Source organism: Stegodyphus dumicola, chromosome 1, assembly GCF_044657685.1.
Source record: "Stegodyphus dumicola isolate Sdum_Otavi_A_Nest chromosome 1, ASM4465768v1".
Taxonomy (NCBI): Eukaryota; Metazoa; Arthropoda; class Arachnida; order Araneae; family Eresidae; genus Stegodyphus; species Stegodyphus dumicola.
In genome coordinates, this window is record NC_140768.1 from 58088028 (window position 1) to 58112237 (window position 24210).

The 24210-nt window shown below is 31.7% G+C and overlaps 1 long non-coding RNA gene across 1 annotated transcript in view; it reads left to right on the top strand.

Annotated features, from left to right (window-relative positions):
* The window catches only part of LOC118189659 (uncharacterized), a 48160-nt gene extending 29208 nt beyond the window's left edge, over positions 1–18952 (top strand). Inside the window, exon 3 of the long non-coding RNA XR_004758297.2 lies at positions 3801–18952. This is a non-coding gene — a long non-coding RNA (uncharacterized LOC118189659). The remainder of the gene's footprint in view (positions 1–3800) is intronic.
* The last annotated feature ends 5258 nt before the right edge of the window (positions 18953–24210 follow it).

A 24210-nucleotide genomic window follows, 5' to 3' on the forward strand; every position in this document is an offset into this window, starting at 1 on the left:
GCAATTCTCAACTTAATGTAAATTAGTTCTACATCTCTTGCAGTCAGCAATGTACTGAACTACTCAAAGGAATTCAGACATACACAGCGCCATCTGGTTCAAATACAGTTTCGACACCATGAAACTTTGTAACTGAACAAGAAATTATGTCTGGCTACAGAATTAAAGATAAGGTCTTAGCACAGAAACAAAGCAACTTAATTGAAAGAAATGTTCAATAAAGTAAACAAATAAATATTAAGCCTTTCTTTTTTTGTAAATTTTGATACCCTTTAGAGAGTAAATGCTTCATTATTTCATATTTTTAATTTTATAATTTCTACATGCTATCTTACTAAATTTAAACTGATGATCTAATACAGTCAAAAGTCATTAATCTGGACTCGTCAGGACTTCGGCGATTCCGGATTATCGATTTTTCTGGATTATAGATCATCAATTTAAATCTGGTAAGATGGCATGCAGAAATTATAAAATTAAAAATATGAAACCGTAATTTATGAAATAAAGAACAATTATGATCTAAAGGGTATCAAAATTTACAAAAAAAAAAAAAAAAGAGCTTAATATTTATTTGTTTACTTTATTAAACATTTATTTCAATGTAAGTCGTTTAAGTTGCTTCGTTTTATGTGATAATACTTCTCTTTAATTCTATAAACAAACATAATTTCTTGTTCGATTACACAGTTCCGCTGTTCAAGTCCTATAACTGCTGTGTCGAGAATACCGACTAATTTGTCAATCGAAATTTTTTCGCTTTCAATAACCTCTGTGTCACTTTCTTCACTATCGGAAGCGAATTACAGAGTTGCCAACTCTTCCGATTTAGGCGGGAGACTCCCGATTTTCGACAGCTCTCCCGCCAACCCGATTTACAATATATTTCTCCTGACTTTTTCTTATTCTTAAAATTTCTCGCGATTTTTATGGAACTTGGCTTAATACTTCGTTATAAAAAAAATAAATAAATAAAGTGATTTTGGACGTCTGAAAGCAATTGAATTTTCTCTAGATTATATCTAAAACAAAACCTTGTGAATCAGATGAGAACTTCTGTTTTGTGAGTGAAAGCATATACGTATCAAGAAACGTCGTTCTCCAATGCGCATCGAGCTCCACTGCGTGTCATCTGGTATATATTAGCCAATGAGCACAAAGCAAGCTTAAGGCTGTTATTTAGATGTTCTTTAGTTATTTCATTCATCTTGTCCTGAGTTGTGTGAGTACACGTGCCTTCGGGAAATAGTTTTAGAAATTATCATCTTTTGTTATGTTTGCGAGAAAGGTGAAATACTCATGTACGTTTCAAAAATCGTACACATTTGACTTTCCTTCCATTACTTCCTCAAGGAAATGTAATAAATTTGCGGTCACGTAGTGTACCGTCTGTCATTGCGATTTTTCGATTTCGTATGGGGGAAGGGCGGGTGTTCTCAAACATGTGTGTACACAAAAACACAAGGACAACATAAATTATTTTGTAAAAAACGAAAAATTAAATTTTTCTTCGGAAACAAAGGACTAAAAAGTTATTAATGTACAATGTCTGTTCTCTGCTTTTTTACTGGAGCACAACCTGCCACTGAATGCATTAGATCACGCTGCAGCTTTATTTAGAAAAATGTTTCCCGATGGTGAAATCGCTAAGAAATACTCAAGTGCAAGGACCAAAACAGGTGCAATTGTTAAAGAAATGGATTTGAAAAATAAATCTTCAGTTATTGATTGCATTAAAACAGCTCCGTTCTGCCTCTCTAGGAATGGAAAGTATGGAAGCAATAATACCGATTCAAAACTGTATCCAATTGTTGTTTCTTTTTTTAATCCAGAGTCTTCAGAAATTGAGTGCAGTCTTGGTGCCGATAATGCACCAGTATTGGTATTCTTGAAGACTGCTGTTGCAGGCATCTTCAGAAAGGAAAATTCAGATTTGCAGATTATGATGTGCACCTGTCACCTCTTAAATTTAGCTGCTGAAAAAGGAGTAGCTTCTTTACCAGTAAATGTGGATAAACACATTGTTGATATTTATTATTATCTTGAAAGGATTTCTAAAAGGAAGGAAAAATTGAAACAGTTCCAACAGCTGCATAATACTGAAATGAGAAAAATTTTGAAACGTGTGTACATGCTGGCTGTCTTTAAAGAAATGCTTATCTAGAATCCTCGATCAATAGAACCCACTTCTTGCATTTTTTAAAGAAGAAGTAAATGCTTCGAGATTTAAAATAAAAGGCTCTATTTAAAGTTATAAAATACCTAAAGTAAATGGAGATGTAGTTACTGCTTCGATTGTTAAAAATAGGTTTGAGAAAAATAAAGTAATTTCTCCACCATTCACCAATTCAACTGGATGTTCTCAAAATAATACCGCAAAATATAAGCGTAAAGCTGATACAAATTTTTCTCAAAATAAAAAAATTGCTCAACACACGAAACATTTTCCGATTACTGTATGTTTATCTTGTGAAGAACGAATATTTATGTTTTTTTTCTTCGGACCTTAACAAAGCATTTTGCTTTTTTTTTTACAATTCATTTTGCCATCATTCGATGTTCTTAACACAGTTCTACAAAGCAGAATTCCATTAATTCATGTTTTGCAATCAATGTTTTATGATCTGTTTAAAGACATTTTATCAAAGTTTGTAAAACCAGTCTGTGTTTTGCCTTGTAATTGCCATCGAGATGAAATACTACATTTAGTAAGGAATTATAAGCCAAATAAAATAAAAATATCTGCCCTGAAGATAAGGATAGTGCTGACAGATCAATCCAATTCATTGCGCGCCGCGACGTTTCCTTCCCCCCCCCCAGAGCAGCGTGAAATTGATAAACAGATTTCGGAATGGTGAGAGAAACAAAAAATATGCCTTTATCCATTTTTTGCAGCAATTCCACTTTTTGTTTGATGGACTTCGAAACATACTTTCGTTTTGTAGATCCTTTGGCAGCTCCAGCATTGGAAATTCTATTTGACATAATCGAAAGTTCAAGCTTACTTTTATAAAATTGCTCTAACAGTCTACAAAAAATAATAATCTGGATCCAATTCGAAGATTAAGGAAAAATGCAATCTGCAACATTAATTGAAATAGATAATTAGATAATTTTATCTTAGCTTATACCGTCCGTTATACACTAAACACACATGTGTAAACGTATTATGTGCATGCACACACACATATGCACATGCGTAAAAGTATTATACGCATGCGTTAACACATTATGCGTTGATGCATGCGCAGAAAGTTTGTAGTATTGAGGTCCGGATTAACGACTTTTGACTGTATATACAGAATTTGGCTATTTCTGATGTAATTGTTTGCTATAACCAGAAAAGTGTTTATCAGGTACTTTGACATTAATCTATGCTTTAAATAAATAATGCATACATTAGTAAGGAACACTTTTAGTTAGGGTACTAAAATTAATTGCATAATTCTATATTAATTCTGTTAGATTTAATAATATGTACACAACTTCTGAACAACCTTGATTACCATCTCTAATTTGTTTGTATGATTTAACAAATTAAAAAAGACAAGGAAATTGAACATTGGTTTTACGTGCAGATTGATTTCTCAAGTTAACAGTAAAAACTGAATTCATCCAAACATTATTTTTGCATTTTAGTTAAGAAAAGTATCCCCAAAATACTTTTTGTAATTTTCTCTGCAGGAACAAAATTAATGTTGTGTCAAAATAGTTCTCTTGTAAGGAAGTGAAATTTTAATTTGTTTAGTAATTGAGAATTTTATGTTTATGTATACTTATTGTGTATCTTACATTTATAGACTTGATGATTGCAAAATTTAAGAACATGAGGTGTCAGTATCGGAGGAAGAAGAAAAGAATGTTCACTTTTAAAAGTGGCATTGGAGGACAGGGATTCGTTCCAAAGTGGGAGCATTTCCATCAACTGTCTTTATTAACTGAAATAAATTTGGTAATTTAAATATTCTAGCTTTTATTAACTAGCTTTTTTTAAAATTATGTAACTGTAGTAATTGATTGTAAAATAAATTGATTTACTTTTTTAAAAAAATCATTTATTTTTAATTAAAAACTTAAATAGATTATTAAATGTTCGAAAAGGTATTCACCATTACTGTAAAAACTGTTTGCTAGGGTTTCAGCAAAAATGCAGTTTAGAAACCCACATAAAATTGTGCGAAAGCAAAGAACTTCAGAAAGTAAGCATTCCAAAGAATTTAGTAGTTAAATTCACTGACTTGTCTAAACAATTGTGTCATCCATTCTGTATTTTTTGCTGATTTCGAGTCTCTCACTAGAAAAGTTTCTTCATCTTTTCCATCTGAGTTTCAAAGTTTTTCAGTAGGAGTAGATCACCAAACTTTCTAAAAACTTTGAAATATCTATCATATAAGTTGTTACAAAAAAGGAAAAAATTCTACCAATGGAAAGTTCTAAAACTTATGACAGAAACAGTTGTCATATATGTCAAAAGCAATTTTTACCCAATGAGATGTGAGTCCGCAATCACTGCCATTGGAGTGACAGACATATACACAGATTAGCACATCAATCTTGTAATCTAAATTATAGATGCATATATTTTATTCCAGTTGTAATACATAATAGTGTGTAATTATGATTCAAATTTAATTTTACAAAATATGCCGAAAGATCTTTTCAAATACATTAATGTCACACTGGTAAATTTAGAAAAAATTACCATGTTTACTCTAGATGAAATCAAATTTTGGATTCTTGTCAGTTTTTAGACACTTTATTAGATACCTTAGTTGAGAACTTAAGTCCAAACACAAGTTCGACATTTTCAACAGTTTTTTCAAAGGTGAAGCAAACAGTTTTAACTGTTGAGGAAAGGAATATTTCCATACAGTTATCTGGATTCAGAAGCAGTTTTAAAAGAAACTGCTTACCAGAGAAAAGTTCTTATTTTTAGTGATTTGACAAATAGTCATATATCAGATGATGAGTATGAAAATGCCTAACTTGTGTATAAAACGTTTCACTGTCAAACACTGGGAGATTACTTAGAACTTTATCAAAATGTTGATACCCTTCTACTAGCCGAAATACTTTCAGCCTTTCGTGAAATGTCTGTGACATATTAAAATTTGGATCCCGTCCATTTCATGACAGGAATCTCACACGGAATGCAGGATTACAATGTACAAAAATAGAATTGCAACTATTCAACAATGCGAACGATTATATGTTGATAGAATCATAAATGCGAGGGGGAGTATGTGGCAAGTGACATGAGTAGTATTGGCCCCACTGCGGTGGCGGAAGTGACTCCCGAGGTCACGTGTCCGTAAGTGCCACCATTTCGTTGAGTGGAGTTGCATTGTTTTGAAGTGGACATGGAAGTGTTTGTTTTGAAAGTGGAAGCAGAAGTGCATGGAGATTTTAGGACTTAGGTATTTTGGGTGGCTACGAGAATTTTTTGCAAAGTTACGTGGCAACAATAATATTTTTCAAAGTTTTATTTTGTGGCAATGATCTTTTAAACCACGTGTTTCGAAGGAGATTTTATTATTTTTAATCATTTCTTCTATTTAGTACGCTATTTTTTAATTCTTTGCTCTTTTAATTATTTTTAATTATCTAATTATTTAATACATTATTACTTTTAACACTAGAATGGCAGGAAAATCTTACCTACTGGAACAGTGGTAAGTGATCATTTTGACCCTTTGATGAATATACTGAAATAACAATGGTAAAACAATTTTAAATGCCATACATTGGCACAAATATGTACTTTATATGTATTTCATAATTTATATTTAATATCACATGACAATTTATTACTTTTAAAAATACTGTAAATGTATCGAGTACATGGTGATCAATTGGGTCATACTACAGTTACTCAAATAACTCATTAATTTGATATAAGAATTGATTTCAAATAAATGGTTTCACAAATTAAAACTAATGTTAACTAAAATAAAACACAATTTATATAATAATATTTTTTTTATGTACTTACTCAGAGAATTATTCACTCTAAACCCAGAAGTGAGAAATGTTCTCTGATGTTTCAGTTATATCATTATATGTGTAGCTGAATGGAATATGTAAAGCATTTTGTTTCAGTTCTGTTTAATGTTTAAAATATTAGAGATTACACATTCGTATTAAGAATTAATGCAGTTGATACAAGAATAATTTTTAACAATTTTTCCAGTGCATTTTCTGCACACAACATGATGCACAATGTTCTTGAGATTTGTTTCTATTGCATCTCTGTACTTGACACTTTTTTCTCAATATATCCATTTTCTTTTCATGTGTTTTTTCTGAAGACTCAGGAAGGATCTTTGGGAGTTTTGAAGCCATATGTACCACTCTTAACTCCTCTCCTAATTTCGGTAAATCTCTCCTGTTAATGGTGTTTCCTTTTACGCTTTTATAAATTATCCAGGCGTTCAAATCTGTGTGATCCAAAATATTGAAAAAGATAATGTACAGGCCATCGTCTAGAAGCCGATTTAAGTGAATATTTTCGACAAATCTGATCACGAATATCTACACCGCACTTTGTTGCATTGTAAAATGCTATTGAATCGGGCAACATCTTGAGACTGTCTTCAGTTTTCACGGTAGAATGTAATGAGCTCAGTAGAAAAACGCTTTTGCTTCTTTTGCCTTGATAGATGGTAAGTGTGATATCATCATGTTCCACTATTGTCGATGAATAAAGATTACTACACATATTTTTTAAAGATTTAGGAATTTCTCTTCTGTTCTTTTTCATTGTCCTGACCATAGTTGTATTTTCTGATTTTAGCATTTCTGCTAATTTAATGCTAGTAAAATAGTTATCCATGGGGATATTCCTCTCTTTGTTTATATGTGGCTCTGTTAATTTTATGACAACATTTTCAGACAAACGTAATGGGGATCTTTTCCTAGATAAGGAAATCCATTCAAGAGGTATTTAGTATCAACGTCGACAGATAACCAAAATTTTATTCCAAATTTTTCAGGTTTATTAGGCATATATTGTGTAAATCTACACCTAGCTTTCGATGGGAATAATTGTTCATCAACTGTAATATTTTGTCCTGGCCTGTAGCACGTTTTGCAGTTTTCAATAAATTTGTTCCACATGTCTGATGCAAGAGCAAATTTATCAATCTGTAATCGAGTAGATCTTGTTGTCTTTTCATCGAACCTTAAAAATTGTATTTATCTCTTGATATAGTTTCTTTGCAAAATGGTATTCCCATAAGGAATATAAATCTAAGCCCTTTGCTCCTATTACTCCTCGAACATACAGTATAGCGACAAAAGCATCTAACTCAGCCAGAGATAACTTCCAGTCTTTATTTCCAAGTTGCGGATGAGCTTTGGATTCTGTACATTTATTTATATGCAGCAAGATATCATCATTAATAAAATGCTTGAAAGAAACTTTGTCCTCAGAAACATGACTCTTTGCAAAAGATGTTGGACCTTCTGTTTCTTTTAGAACATAAACAGGAACACGGCCACAGACTGAATTTTTGGAATTTATTTCATTCCATATAGTGTTATCAGGAGCTATAAAAACAGTTTTGCAAATACCCTGATCCGTTTTTGCCTGTTTATTTCTGCTGAGTTCTTCATTTACTTCGCTATCCTCAGATTCACTAATACCGTATTTGATGGCGTATAAGACGCACTTTTTTTCCTAAATTTGGTCTCAAAAAAGTTACCTGCGTCTTATACGTAAAGGATACAGTCTTATATGTGAAGGTAATTGCATTCAATAATTGTTTATTTAGCTTTTACGAAACGTGAGAACTTGCTATTGAAACTTGCTAAAGAAACCATGCTATTGAAACTTTTTTCCTTGTGTGTGGCTGTCTAAATGAGGGTGCGTCTTATATGCCGTCAAATACGGTAGTTTGTGTCTGGAATTCATCTTCAGTTTCTACAGAAAAATTATCAATTTCACCTCTGTCAGACTCATTTTCAGGTAGCTCCTGCAACAATTTTTTAATTTCTTCATCCGTAAGACTTCTTTTCTGCTTATTAGACATATTTTGTCAAAGTTGAAAAAGTGGAAAAATATCAAACTATCAGAAAACGATAGGGAATATATTGTAGCATATGATTCTCACAGCGTAAAGGAAAGGGGATAATAAACTTGATGGCAGAATTCATATGTACTAAAATACTGATTTGGGATTACCAAGAAAACATCTATCCTAACTGTTATCATCTGAACTAACAAATGGGAGAATACTTCTGTAAAATAAACTATTTCTGAAACGAAATATAAGCATGAAAAACCCTGCATCTACCTTCCTTGCAGTATTTTCTTCAAACGAATAAATAAATGCAAACAAACGAACAACTTATGTAGACATTACAAAGTAGTGAGGCCATGCAGGTTTTTATCCCTCTGGGAGATAGTTTGAATGCAGTCAAAAAATCCTTATCAGTGAATGTTTTTCAGGAGTTATTTGACAATGCCTCGAGCAGAAACAGGAATAAAAGTAAAGGGGTCAAAATGACCCCCGTCCACCGTTCTAGGAATACATGCCAATATTTCAAAAACTAACAAACCTAGAATGCTGAAATTTTTTTTTACAAATATTTGTTATCTATTTAGGAAAAGTCAAAAATTTCCAAACGATTTCTTCCAATAAAACAAAAGAAATCAACGGTCAAAAGTGCTCAGGGGTCAAAATGACCCATACTGCCGTTCTAGTCTTAATTATTTAATCTGCCATTATTTTTAGTTGATTTTATTATTTAACATAGTAATTTTTAATGAAACAGAATTGCATGGGTTTTGAAAAGCTAGGATTGAACTCGCTATCTCTGGCATGGGAGATCTGAGCATTAACCCAAAGCCATTCCTTTGTCCCTTCCAATTTCTTTTATCACCTGGTCTACCCTCCAAATCATTTGACCTTGTCCAGCGAAACCCATTGAGATGTCACTAGGCTGGATGATTGCGTGTGTCTGTCTGGACAAGAAAATCACTTCACACCTGTCAATGGCGAAAGAACGCATTTATAAAGACTAATCACGATTTTGCTAAGAATATGTTTTTTATTTCAACCAAGCTGTGTGTATGATTCTTGTAGTACTAGACATACACTTATTTCGGCTTTCTTAAATCATTACTTTAAATTTATTCTTTAATGTCTTAATTGTAAGATTATTCCACACTTAAAATTTTTCTTTTTTTATTGTACAAGCATATTTTTTTTCTAGTTCTTACCAAATGTAGTTTATTAATTTTTCATCCAACGTTTATACATTTTTGCAAATGTAAATAGATTATACTTTTTAATTTTAGCAGATTAATGTTTTTACAAGTTTAATTTTTCCACTTCATAATCAAAGTGGGCACCTGATCTTCGCTCTTACGTGAAATTTACAATTCTACTAAAACTTTTGTAAGAGCGAAGATCATGTGCCCACTTAGATTCAAGGAATTTGCCGTCATATTTCTTTTATTCGAATGATGCTATATAGAGAATTGCAGTATAATTAATTTTATATAATTACTGTCCAGACTTTCCAGGATAGTTAACCTTCACTATTTTTCTACCTGTAAGTTTACATCTTATACACTATGTCATTCGGAAATAAACTTCGAATTAGAAGAATATTTACACATTCTACTGGATAAGCTTACTTTTCTAAATCTGAAGAGCATTTTTAAGGATTTGCTTTGCGGTGGATGACATCACTCATTTCATGCCTGTGCATGCTTTTGTTTGAAAAATGACGGATTCAGGGAAAACCAAAATGGCGGCACAAAGAAAGAACCAGCCAAAACTCTGAAAAAATGATGTCATGGCTTCTTATCAACATTTTTTCAGACAAAAGAAAAAGTTTCTTTGTGGGTATAGGAAGGTAGATTTCTCATTTCATTACAAATCTTAGACGATTGTACTTCAAGGGAGTTACTGTTAACTCTTAGCATACTCACTATAACTGAAAACAAATTTGACGATCAGTTATTATTGTCCTATTTTAAAGATTTTCAAGGCAAAGAAAAAGCAGATTCCATCTTTATGGAATTGTGTTCTTATCCCTTCCATCTCTTAAACCTAAATATTTATGGACGGCAATATGCCCTTCGGGGATGATGATGGACTCACAGTTTTTCGGGGACGTCAGTCGCCATCCAGGCCTAGACTCCTTTGCTGCAGAAAATTAAAAATGAAGTTGAAGCACTCATCCACAAAAAGTGTAATTACGTTCTGCTCAACAAATACCCTGACGGAAAAAGCCACGATCTCTGCACAGAGAGACGCTAGACCCTTCGTACTGCATTCCCACGCTGAGTTATGGTTCGACGTGAGTGATGCATTTTACGAGGGAGAATTGTGACTCACATTCTAAGTCTTTAAAATGGATCAATTCTAGTGATGAAACTTCTAGTGGTAGTTTGGAAACACAATATCCCATCCCAGCCCCAAGTGAAGACTATTCGAATAAGTCTGACGTTTAGAAAAATTTTACTTCTGCAAGTGAAGTATTCGTTTGATGAAATGGAATTTAATTATTACAGTGGCATGATTAATTCTGTGACCTCAACAGCGTGTATGAATAAAAAGATTTTCTGCACAAGAAAAGAACGTTTAGAAGATGAGATACTTGAGATACCCTAGGACGACTGGCTGAGTCAGCACGCAAATTCATGTTTATCATCAAAAATATTTTGCTCTGCTTCAAATGACAAAACTTTGCTGAAGCTTGATTCTTTGCCAAAGAGTATGTTTCATCTTGGAGGGGATACTTTTGTGACTGTATCGTGTTTCTTAGGTTTGACTCGTGTCCACGTGCGGAAATATGTGACTTATGAGAATGAACTGCTACATCCTACCAAAGATGGAGTTTTGCTGTTTCCACCAGTATGGAAAATAGTTTTGCGATCATGCAAATACATTTGCTTCCTTTGAAGGTTCTGACAGTGTTTCGATTGTAAAGAAAGATGTGTGTCCTTCGAAACAAGATGTCAAGGATGAAATAATTATATCACTACAAAGATTGTTTCAAAGAAAAGAATTTTGACTGAAATTCGTACCGTAACGTATTCTGTTGAGGAAAGAACATTTACTTAAACTGGACTTAAAATATAGCGAAATATGTGCCGTTATGAAGGAAAATCTTATATTTCTAAAACTCCTAACTATTTTGTGAGAAAACGGTTGGTGATGTACATTTTGAACGTGAATATGCTAATGATGCAGACCGTCCAAATGGTACCAGTATGGTAAATAGTTTTGCGATCATGCAAATACATTTGCTTCCTTTGAAGGTTCGGACAGTGTTTCGATTGTAAAGAAAGATGTGTGTCCTTTGAAATAAGATGTCAAGGATGAAATAATTATATCACTACAAAAATTGTTTCAAAGAAAAGAATTTTGACTGAAATTCGTACCGTAACGTATTCTGTTGAGGAAAGAACATTTACTTAAACTGGACTTAAAATATAGCGAAATATGTGCCGTTATGAAGGAAAATCTTATATTTCTAAAACTCCTAACTATTTTGTGAGAAAACAGTTGGTGATGTACATTTTGAACATGAATATGCTAATGATGCAGACCGTCCAAATGGATTTCATGAACTGCAGGACTCTTTGTGTAAGTGTATTGAAAAATTTATTTCCAACAAAGTTACTGACCTTTTTGTGTGTTTTGGTTGCCAAGTAGGTTATAGCAATCAGCTTGGACTTGAATGCTTATCAACAAGGCCGTGTATCGAAAAATGTGAACATTATTTTGACCAAGCTTTGTTTACAGTTAATTAGACTTTAAATAGCAAACTACTTTATTCGTCAAAATGAACGCAATATAAATTTTAGTAAACTAATTATTACTGATGAATTTTTGGGTGTTATTGATACAAATGATGTACTGACTTATGTTCAAAGTTTGTATGTAGGTGAAGAAATTTGATTTGTTTACAGATTTATTGAATACGGTCAAAAGTCTTTAATTCAGACTCTTCGGGACTTCGGTGATTTCGGATTATCGATTTTTCCAGATTATAGATCATCAGTTTAAATCTAGTAAGATGGCATGCAGAAATTATAAAATTTAAAAAAAAAGAAACCGTAATTTATGAAATAAAGAGCAATTATGATCTAAAGGGTATCAAAATTTACAAAAAAAAAAAAAAAAAAAAAAAAAAAGCTTAATATTTATTTGTTTACTTTATTAAACATTTCTTTCAACGCGCGGGTGCGTAAAGCATAATTACGCATAGTCGAAATTAGAAAATTGCAACCAGAAAACTATTTGATGTGTATTCGTGATATTTATAATGACGAGGAATTTGATTTAAATCATATTAAAGATGGAGTAGATCGAGATGAAATACTACATTTAGTAAGGAATTATAAGCCAAATAAAATAAAAACATCTGCCCTGAAGATAAGGATAGTGCTGAGATCAACTTCCAGTTCATTGCATGCCGTGACAGTTATGTTAAGACTCTAGTTCTAGAGTACGTAATGTAGGAAAATTTGAATGACTTAGATAGTCTGTGGAGTTTTCGTCTTGAAAAAAGGTGACATTTAGTTTCATTTTTCTGAAATGACTAGAAAGTTCTTATGCATGCTTACAATGTACCATTATAAGAAACTGGAATATTATTTTTGGATTTTTGGTGAAATTCTGTAATGAAAAAAAGAGGTCTTCCTCATTAAATGGAGTAAGAAATATTAGATGATATGATGAGCATTTTTATAAAGAAATTTCTCTATTCGGCATGTATGAAAGATAAAATATAACGTAAATTTTGGTAAAATATCTGTTGCAGATTTTTCTTTGGTTCCTTCTGTGAATATATGCATATTATTATAAATGTGTTATGTGAACGCTGTAGTAGTCTTGAGCAAGATATCATTCATAAAAAAATACACTGGTAAATAAATTAATGAAAAATAAAATTCACGAAAAGAAATCGTAGTATAAGAAGTTATAAAATAGACTATAGGAAGTTGGATAGTGATTTAATTAAGTTGGAACTGAAATAAGATCAGATAAATACATTAACATTATGCTGTAGAAATAAAAGTATGTTAATAAAGCAAACATTTCAAGAGATGAAATGGTAACTAATAGGTAAAATCATTAAATGCTGGGTAATTCATTTCTGACTCATTACTGGAAGTATTAACTATAGGAGTTTCTTTTCGTATTGAACGTAAAAAAAATTGTTGGTTTCTCTTGAAAGTTGTCCATGAAAGTAGAAATAGCCGTAACTTCAGGAGAAATGCAATAAGTGAAAAATAGCATAGTCAGAGTATTTAAAGTGTGAAAATAATGACATGAATAATGTAATCAATAAACAAAAAAGGCTGAATTAAAAGATATTAAATGTTCAAAATAAAAGGAAAGATTTCTGTACGTGTATGCAATAAATAATGTTCATGAAAGCATGAAAAAAATATAGCTATCTTTTTTAGTTCTACCAAATATGGCTATAATTTCAATTTAAAATAATACATTATAATGTTGATATTGTTCTCTTTAGTTAAAAATCCTGTACATTGCTAAGAAATCAAGGCTGTGATAAGTTCAAACATAGAAGTGTTTATGAATTTCTGTGGTAAATGGTGGAATCATACAAAGAATTCAACTGACGTTTTCGCATGAATTAATCAAGGTTTAATATATATTTGATGATTATAATATATGTTTGATGATAGGATGTGTACAAGAAAAGCCAAGATATTTTTGTAAAATATTTCAAAGAGTTAACAGAATTTGTGTTAGTAGTATAGATGAATACTTCTGCTGAATTAAAAAAACGAATATTCTGAATATATCCATGTAAATTTCTGTAGAATAAAATAATAAGAAATGAAATACTTTTGATACGTGTCTGAACTAAACTGGGTAGAAAAGACCCATGTATTAATTTGAGTGAACTTTATGCCATAAAATTTATTACTCCTCATAAGATTTCTTCAAAGTCACTATGTCTTACAATAAAGAAACTTGTAAGTCTATATTATTTTTGGAGAAAAGGTATCAGAAATGCATCATGAATATATTTTAAAAGCAGGATAAAAGTTAAATATGAGGGAAAATGTGTAAATGCAGAGTGTAAAATTTACATTTGTCATAGTTTGGTGAATCCTTTGACTAAACGTAAGACATGTAAAACAGAATTTGTAATGTTTTGCATAATATTTCATAAAGTTAGTACAGTCATTAATCATTAGCACAGTACATTAGAAGGAAAAGTTCTGAGTATCTCCTATTTAGTAGTATAAAAAGTAAGAAATGTAATATTCAATTAAACTGTGTAGAAGAATACTGTTTAAAGTTCCAGAAAATAATATCCATGAAGGATAATCCAGAGGAAAGTAGAGATGTAACATCATCATTATTGATGTTTATTTTAAAAGAGTAAAATAAGAATAAGGGGAAAAAAAAAATATGCTTTTAAAATAAAAAGAGAAAAATTTTAAGTGTAGAACAATCTTACGTTTAAAACATCAAAGAATAAATTTAAAGTAATGATTTAAGAAAGGCGAAATAAGTCTATGTCTAGTATTTCAAGAAGCATACACACAGCTTGGTTTTCTGTCACACACAGTCTTTATACAGTCACACACAGTCTTTATAAATGTGTTCTTTCGCCATCGAAAGATGTGAAGCAATTTTCATGTCCAGACAGACGCGTGCACGTGCAATCATCCAGCCTAGTGACATAATAAAATCTCCTTCGAAACACTTGGTTTAAAAGATCGTTGCCACAACATAAAACTTTGAAAAATATTATTATTGCCAGGAAACTTTGCAAAAAATTCTCATAGCCACCCAGAATATCTCAATCCTAAAATCTCCATCCTCTTCTACTTCCACTTTCAAAACAAACAATTCTACTTCCTCTTCGAAACAACTCAACTTCACTCAACAAAATGGTGGCACTTCCGGTCACGTGACCTCTGATGTCACTTCCGCTGCCACAGTGGGGCCACTACTCCTGACATATGATGGCTAATAATCCCTATATTTCAGATTATGACCCGAGCAAACCATAGTTATATTTTAGTACTTGATGCTAACAATTTGTATGCATACGTTATCAGTCGCTACCATACAGACATTTCACATGGTTGACGGCAGAGGAAGTACAACATTTTGATATTCTGAACACTGATCATAATCCCAGTATTGGATATATTTTAGATCCAATACTGGGATTATCAACCATATCGACTGGATCCTAGACAATTAAAAAACTGTGGTTTTGTCAGATGAGTCACGATTTGAATTGATAATAGTTAATGATAGCAGGGTTTGTAGCAGTCCTTACAAGTGCTTATAAGTCCTTATATTTGAAAATAAAATATAAAGGCCCTTATAGGTGCTTACTTTTTCTTTAAAGCCCTTATTTTTTTTTGTTTTTAGCGCTTATTTTTTGCTTTTAGTGCTTTTTTTAATGAACGTTCATTCTCCCCCCCCTACCAAATGGTGAATCATACTCCCGGAAATAGCTTTTTCCCCTTTCTCTGCATTAAGGTAACCTATGGTGCGCGCGAGAGTATGGACAGGTGCATGTCGCTCTAATGAATATTTATAATAATATAGTTGCAGTAGCTGCTGAAGTGTAGATAAACTTCCAAAAATGGGTTTATTTTTACACAGATTAGCTTTCTAAGGAATAATATTCGGAATGGCTTAAATAAAAGGAAAGTAATAGAATAGTCAGAATAATTTCTTTTCTTTTTTGCCAATACATTATACAGTACGGAGGTTGGGAGGTTCTCCCCTTTCTCCGCAAAATCTGTAATATTGAAGAAGCGGACTTTTTTTTTGTCACTGTCCAATCTGGATTGAATAGAACTAAAAGTTTTGCGGTCTACCCAACCCAAGCGATGAATGATTCTATTTCGGAAATTTAAGGGTCTGTTCAAAATTAGAATCAAAAACACCCCAGATTAGTAAGTTTCTTTCTTTTCCTTTATTTTTCTTTTCCTATTTTATTCTCCGAATACCGGAAGCTGTTGATTCCGATTTCGTAATATCATGTATGGAAGAATTACGCCGCACGTATTGCGCAATAACGTTTGCGGTATTTTGCAGAGATAATTAATTTTGATGTTCAGTCTGAGATTTATTTATGAACACTTAAAAGAGTTTTACTGTTCTTTCTAAGCAGAATATTTCTCAGCTAAATCTAAAGAACGGCTACAATCTCCCCCCTCCTCTTTTTCCAGTTGCGCTCGACTATACAGAATATTCGGCAGTTTCCGAGTATGTGGGTTAGTTAAGCTTTTACTGTTAAAGGATGACTGCATGAAGCAATTTCCCGTCTCCTGATTTCAGAAATGTTCCTCTTTTTTACTTAAATTACTTTGCTTGGAATATATGTTAAGGGAAAACTGTTATGCAATGAAAATTTAGAAATTGTTCAGAATTTTGATTTAAATTAAATTATTTAAATATTAATATGAGTGGAAAAATAAATTGTATTTGTTATTAGGTGCCAAGCGAATACAATTAATATGGCTTATTATTATTTATTTTCTATATTTTGAACTGAAATTTCATCATTAAGTCTTGTAATATAATTTAGTTCTGCATAGTTTTTTTTTTTTTTCCCCTCTCATTGTAAACTAATTCTGTAAATTGAACTGTCATTTAAAATTTAAAAAAAAAAAAAAAGTTTATTGTTTTCCATGGTTGAGGTAATGCTCATTCTCTTAATAAATATTGCCTTGCTCATATTTTAAATTGCAAGTCTAATTTTTCTTTTAAGGTTATGCAGTTGTGTATAATGTAATTAGACAGGTGCTTATTTTTTTCCTTAAAATGTGCTTGAAAAGTGCTTATAAGTGCTTATTTTTTTAACTAAAATGTGGCTAATGTGCCACACACGAACCCTGTGATAGGCTTCGTGTGTGGCGCAGACCCCACGAAGCCATGGACCCAAGTTCTCAACAATGCAGGTAGGTAGATCTCCTATATCCATCTGAACTGCATGATATGCATAACGATTTTCAGTTGGCCCTCAAACATTTAACCATTACATACGACATGCTGTCGCCATATGTGAAAACGGTGTGCAATAAATTAAATGTGAAAAATATTTTACCATGTAAGAAATTAACACTAAATTTTTTTCAAAAAGAAAAATTATATATGTCACTATTTAAATTAAAAATTTTATCTTGAAGAATGGCTTATTCTGCAAAAGATACATAAGATTTTGGCTTTTTCCTAATATAAATGGTTAGAGAGCTATTTAATAATGATAAAAGAATGGAATTCGAAAATTATTTTGAAAAATCATTCTTTAAAAAAATGAACAATAGTTTCTGCGGCAAAACATGCCAAAACGTAAGAAGGCGTGTTAATGATAAAGCGGCTTTAAATGAAATTCAGAGCAAAAAATACTTACAAAGTCCATTACTGGATTATTTTGAAGTGATAAACAAAAATTTATCATTATATAAAATGAAAAAACAAGTGTTTTGTTTAGATAAACCAATTTATGTGGGTTTTGCTGTGTTAGAATTGTCGAAATTGCATATGTATAATTTATACTATAAGTATTTTAAGAGAGTGATAAGTGTGAACTGATTTATACTGATACTGACTCATTATATATGAATATTGAAACTCATGATATTTTTAATGACGTAAAAAAGTATTTCAACGAACTTTTAGATTGTAGTAATTTTGACAAACATCATTGTATGCACAGTATAAGTAATAAAGGTAAATTAGGGTTTTTGAAAAATGAAAGCAATTTACCCATCAAAGAATTGGTGGGGTTAAAGTGCAAAATATATGCACTCGCATTCAAAAATACATGTTAAAAAAAAATAAAACAATTAAAAATAAATAAATAAATAAATAAAAAATAAAAGGTATTAAAAAAGCTAGTGTTGCAGATCTGACCATTGAGTCATATAAAAATTTTGTATGATGAAACACTAATAAGACAGTATACAATTACTTCCAAAAAGCATGATATATGCACTGTTCTTCAAAATAAAGTAGGATTGTGGGCATTTTATGAAAAAATGTTCTTAAAAGTGGACAGCATAAATGCCAATTGCTGTGGTCATCATAACAATTTCCTTGTAGAAGAAGAATGTAAAGAAAAAAAAATTTAAAAAAAAGGTATATGTACTTAATAATTATTTTTATAAACAGTGGCCATTTAAAAAAATTGAAAACTATTTTATGTATTTTTTCCCCCTCTACTTAGAATATAAAAAATGAAATGTTATTCCACGTCAATTATTCGATGCTGAATTTTTAACATCATGTAAGAGAAAGAAACTCACTACGAAAGAACTAATCGACATATTTGTTAATGGATTTTATCCACTCCAATATGCTACACATATTATGTTTTTTTAACAGTTTTTTGTATATATATACCCTGACTTGACAAAAGTCATGGGATATATAGATGGTAGTAATTTCGGGTACAAAATGAATAAATGGCTAGTTGCATTGGCAGGACTTTCACTTATTCATGTGAAAAGCTTTCTGACATAATTATGGCCCCAAGACGAAATTAACAGAGTTTAAACGCAGAATGATAGCGAATAATTTGGCCACCTAGATCATCCAACATGAATCTCATCTTACATTTATGGCACCACTTCATGCACAAAATCTTGCACCGGCAACACATTTGAAATTATGGACGTCTGTAGAGGCACCATGGCTCAATATTTCTGCAGGGGGGACTCCTAATGACTAGCTGAGTCCAAGCCACGTCAAGTTGTTGCAAAGGGGAAAAGGAGGTCCGACACAATATTAGGAGATATGCCATGACTTTTGTCACGTCAGTATATTTTAATATTATGTTTATGCTGTGTTATTATGATTTGTATACTGTGATTCTGTTATTATGATTTGTGTTATTTTGATTTGTCATGTTATTATGATCTATTTTCATGTAGTTTTTACAATAAAATGTATTAAAAAAAAAAGGCCCTCACTGGCTTGCATATTCACGATGAAGAGCAACCTGTCGAAATATATCAGATGCTTTTTAACATGAGTATGCCAGACAGAGGGAAAGATGTGGTATGAAGCTTATTATAGTACAATTTGTGTATTTTTAAAAATATCTAATCTGTGTTATTATAAAATAAGAGTGAGTAAAAAAAGTTTTGTTAAATATACGTTTTTTATTTGTTGCAGAAAAAAAGAGATTACATAGTTTTTTTTTTACACAATAATTGTTTACAAATGAAGTTCATAAATAACTTTGTCGTCGGGAAGGATGATGAAGTATCCAATCTTCTTTTTAGTGCAAGGAACTGTATCTGGAACATCTTCACCGCCGCGTATATTTTGTTTCCCCATCATCACACGATCAAATAAATTGTTAAACAAATTTAGTGATGAGTCATGCAATAACATTTTATCCCACGATAGTTTCAATATTCATTTGCTTTTAAATGAGCATGAATGTGATTCATCACTTCCAAATTGTTCAAAATTTTAATAGAGCATCATTTTCCAATCATTTCATTTTCAACTGAATTCCCGATACAGCTAGTAATATCTTTAAATAAAACATTATGCACATAAAAATATTCTGTGCCATTGGAATCAAACAACAGATATCCGTAATGTTCCATGCTTCATCGATGAACTAATGTTTGGTGGCTTTGCTCACATATATATAAGCGCAGTACAATGTTGATTTCCCCGATGAAATGTGTGGTGGCAACATCTATTCATTTTTCTTCACAACTAGTTTGATAAATTTTTCATTTTTTCTTGTATTTCTTTTATTAAGATCCTTTAATGTCAAATTTCTTGAATACTGATATAAAAAATAAAGCGTAAAGTAACCGCACGAGGAAGAAAAATTATTCTGAAAGCAAACCTTGTTATAAAGTACTTTTTGAGAATTTTGATTAAAAAAATGCAGGATATTTTCGTTTGATGGAGGTAATCCATAGCTGTCAAAATAATATGCTTCACCGTTTCTAAAATAAATAGCAACCCAGTGACTGCCCGGTAGATTTTGAGGATCTAAATTCACAATAAAGCTTCTAAATTGATTTCTTACTTTAGGTAAAATATCCAATGCATATGCTCCGCCAAAATGTTCCTTGATTTTTAAATCACTACAAGCTAATCTACACAAACTTATCGTATTAATTTTTCCTTTTGTCACACCTCACAACATATTTTTTAGTAATCCGTAAATACACTTTGAGGTTTATCAATCTCTATGACATTACGATATTCTGCAAATGCCAATAAAGTAACTGTCTCTGGTAAACTATGGGAAAACTTTATATCGATTCCGATATTTCCATTTTTATTCACGCTTGTATGTGATTCACTCGCCGCATAATCAGGAGTCAAATCAAAAACATAAAGCGTATATCCATTTTTATATTCCTCATAATTAATATTAATATTCTGAAAATTATGGTAGCGGTTTAAATCAGTAAAAAGATTCATATAACATCTTGCATAACAATCCTGTTGAAAATCGGATTGGAGAGGCTTAGAAGGAATCATTAGGCTCCCTTTTAATATACAGAGATAATTTAAATTATAATGAGAAAATTGAAAAGGAATTTTTGAAACATTCCTGTTATATGCTTCTTTTGATAAAAAACCTAAAATGATGTGCGTTGGTAACTGCTCAATAAATGCATTTGCTATTATTGTTGATTGTAGACCATAGGATAGGGCAAAGATCTTAACTTCTATTCGACGTATTGGCATTTTAATCAAAACACTTTCTAACGCATTTTCATGCGCCAGAAAAACAGAAGGTTAGACGTTTACCTTATGAACGCATAATTTTGCAGAGTGAATCACAGTTTTAAATTCATCATCTTTATACATCAAAGAAAAAATGTCTTTGTTTTGTTCTAGTTGGATGTGCACATTAACACCGTTAATCAGTAGCTTCGGCTGAGTAGCTAAATCAAAATGAAGAGGTCCTATTAAATCCATTAAACTGCTTTTAACACAAATTTCGTGTTGCTTCTTGTATTTTGAGTTGGTTGAATTTTTGCCAAATACATTATGTTGTGATGCCGTATCTTTATAAAACGATGAGGATGTTAGCTTATTCTCTTGCCTAGATTTAGAAGAAAATAAAAGGCTTTCGAGGATTGAGCGATATGTGTAATTTCCCTGTGAAGAAATTTGTCTGTCGTTGAGGTAAACACTGCACTCGGAAAACATAGTGTTTAGAAAATAATTGATCGGAGCAACATCATCTGTTTCTGTTAAATCGTGTCCGCTTTTTTTCACAATCTTTGCCTGTATATGTATAAGAATATGTGCCAAATCTAGATAAAGCTCTCCATTTCCACTTATATAAAACTCTGTTGGAGTTTTATCATTCAGCGAAGCCACAGGATGAATTTCTAAAAATGAGGATTCTTCAATGGCAAGTTTGTTGGTGAAGATGTAAAAAGATCCAGTTCACTTTTTAAACACACGAATTCCATCGTGAACAATATCTTTATGCTGTGTTTTTCAACATTTTGTTTTAGTAGACTGAGTAGATTTTTTATTTTGCTCTCTTTTCATACCCTTTCCTTGTTGTAATTTCTTAAAAATATAATCTTTTATTTATTTATTTTTTGTCGTCTGACGTAATCTAGAGTGCGCTGAATCTTTTAGAGAAGCACCAGATGTGACGTCTGAAAGGACATTTTTTCCAGTTTGCAGCAAATGCCTGCCTAAATAGCATGAAGCTTTTAATGCCAATGTAGTAATATATCGCCTCAAATCTCCAAATATTCCATAACCTCATTGATGTGCTATACCTTGAAAGTAGGGACCTCCTCCATCAACTTGGGAACAGTAATAAAATTCACACTCTTTTTTTTTTTTCGCTCAAATGCATGTTGTTTCATTTTGGAAACAAAGAATGATAAAATTGTGCTCAAACTATTTATGCTGTAAGCATCTTTTTCATTATTTACATCACACTTGATAGGTGTTGCTGGTATTATATGTGAATTTGTAGGATTTTTATTTATGATTGTAATTGTTTATTGTATTTGTCTCTGAACTGTCGGTCTAAAGCTAAAAGTCATATTCTTTTTTATAATTATATCTTTAAACTGCAAATTCAACATATAAAGTATTATGGGAGCTTGTCTTGTTGTAATATGGACTTCAAGTCCTTCTTTGATTTCAACTTTATTTTTTATTTATTTATTTTTTTTTTTTCTGTATTCATCGAAAGTAGATCTTACATTCGAGTTCACGTTAGTTGCTTTTTCAGTTTCTCCATTCACTTTTAACAAAAAATTCTCGAGGCTATCTTTTGATTCATACATTAAAGATACTATGTCATATTGTATATTTTCCATTATTATGCTTTCCTCTTTTCTAAAAGAAACAGAATATTCGTTGTTATGGTTGCCAATATTAAACCAATTTTGTGAGATGGTTATCTCAGAAAGTCGTACAAAATAATTATTATCATTGATAATAAGAGGTTTGTAGAGTTTGGTACGATATGAAGATTGCATGTATTGTGGGAAATATTTTGTGTTGGAATTGCTTGGTAAGGTAACATAAAAATCAGTTACTGCTTCATCCATGATGCTTTTACCCAAGAATAAAAATGACGATCAAATTCTTTCCACTTCACATAGAATTCTTTATTTGCTCCTGTTCCTTTTGTTTTCAAAATCTTTCCTATTCGCCAAAAATCACTTGATCATTTGTTCACTTTCTGCAGCTCTTTCTCATAGAACCTTCCTTTTAAAATTTCTCCTTTCAAATCTTTCAACACATATGTAGGAGGATTTAAAGGATATCGTTTAACTATGATAAATATTTCATTAGTCCAATTAGGTAAATTTCCATGACGAAATGTCTTGTTTGCTTTCAAAATTCTCACTTGATCACTAAACTTATATTCTGACTCTATTTGAAAATTGTATAATTTTTTAAAAATTACAGGTTCCAGTTCAGACATGACTGCAGTGGGAGCAAAGCCAGTACTGCGGTGCACACTTTCATTATAACTTTTTAAAACAGATTTTAAGATGTCTAAATATTTATAGGAGTTATGGTGTGTAAATATTCGATATAATTTAGATTTTAGAGTATGATTAATTCTTTCTACAACACTGGCTTTATCCTCAATATACGAGGAATAATGGTGTGTGTATCTTATTCTTTTTGAATAACACTTGTACTTCCCTTTGCCAGTTTGCAAGTTTACTATTATCTTTTGTTGTTTAAATAATTTTTTAAAAGCTTCAACAGCATCTGCATTTTTAGATTTTATTGGGATTGCATGACAATATTTTGAGAAAACATCTATTGCAGTTAAAAGGTATTTTACACCCTTATTATATCTAGATACTTTTGACATATCGACTAAATCACATTGCATGAGTTCTCCAATTCCAAAAGATAAAATTTATCTTCTCTTAAACTTGTATTTTATTGTTTATGGAGTGTATAAGTGCAGACTTGCCAATTCTCCCGATTTAGGCGGGAGACTCCCGATTTTCGACTGCTCTCCCGCCAACCCGATTTACAATATATTTCTCCCGACTTTTTCTTATTCTTAAAATTTCTCACGATTTTTATGGAACTTGGCTTAATACTTTGTTATATGAACAAAAAAAGTGATTTTGGACGTCCGAAGCAAATGAATTTTCTCTAGATTATATCTAAAACAAAACCTTGTGAATTAGATAACTTCTGTGTTGTGAGTGAGAGCATATACGTATCCAGAAACGGCCTTCTCCAGTTCTCCAATGGGCATCGTGCTCCACTGCGTGTCATCTGGCATATATTAGCCAATGAGGACAAAACAAGCTGTTATTTGGATGTTCTTTTAGTTATTTTGGTCATTTTGTCCTGAGTTGTGCGAGTACACGTGCCTTCGGGAAAAAGTTTTAGAAATTATCATCTTTTATTATGTCTGCGAGAAAGGTGAAATACTCGTGTACGTTTCAAAAATCGTACACAGTTGACTTTCCTTCCCTTATTTCCTCAAGGAAATGTAATAAATTTGCGATGTGTACCGCCTGTCGTTGCGATTTTTCGATTTCGCATGGTGGAAGGGCAGATGTTCTCAAACATGTGCATACACAAAAACACAAGGGCAACATGAGTTGTTTTGAAAAAAAAACGAAAAATTAAATTTTTCTTCGGAAACAAAGGGCCAAAAAGTTATTAATGCAGAATGTCTGTTCTCTGCCTTTTTACTGGAGCACAACCTGCCACTGAATGCATCGGATCACGCTGC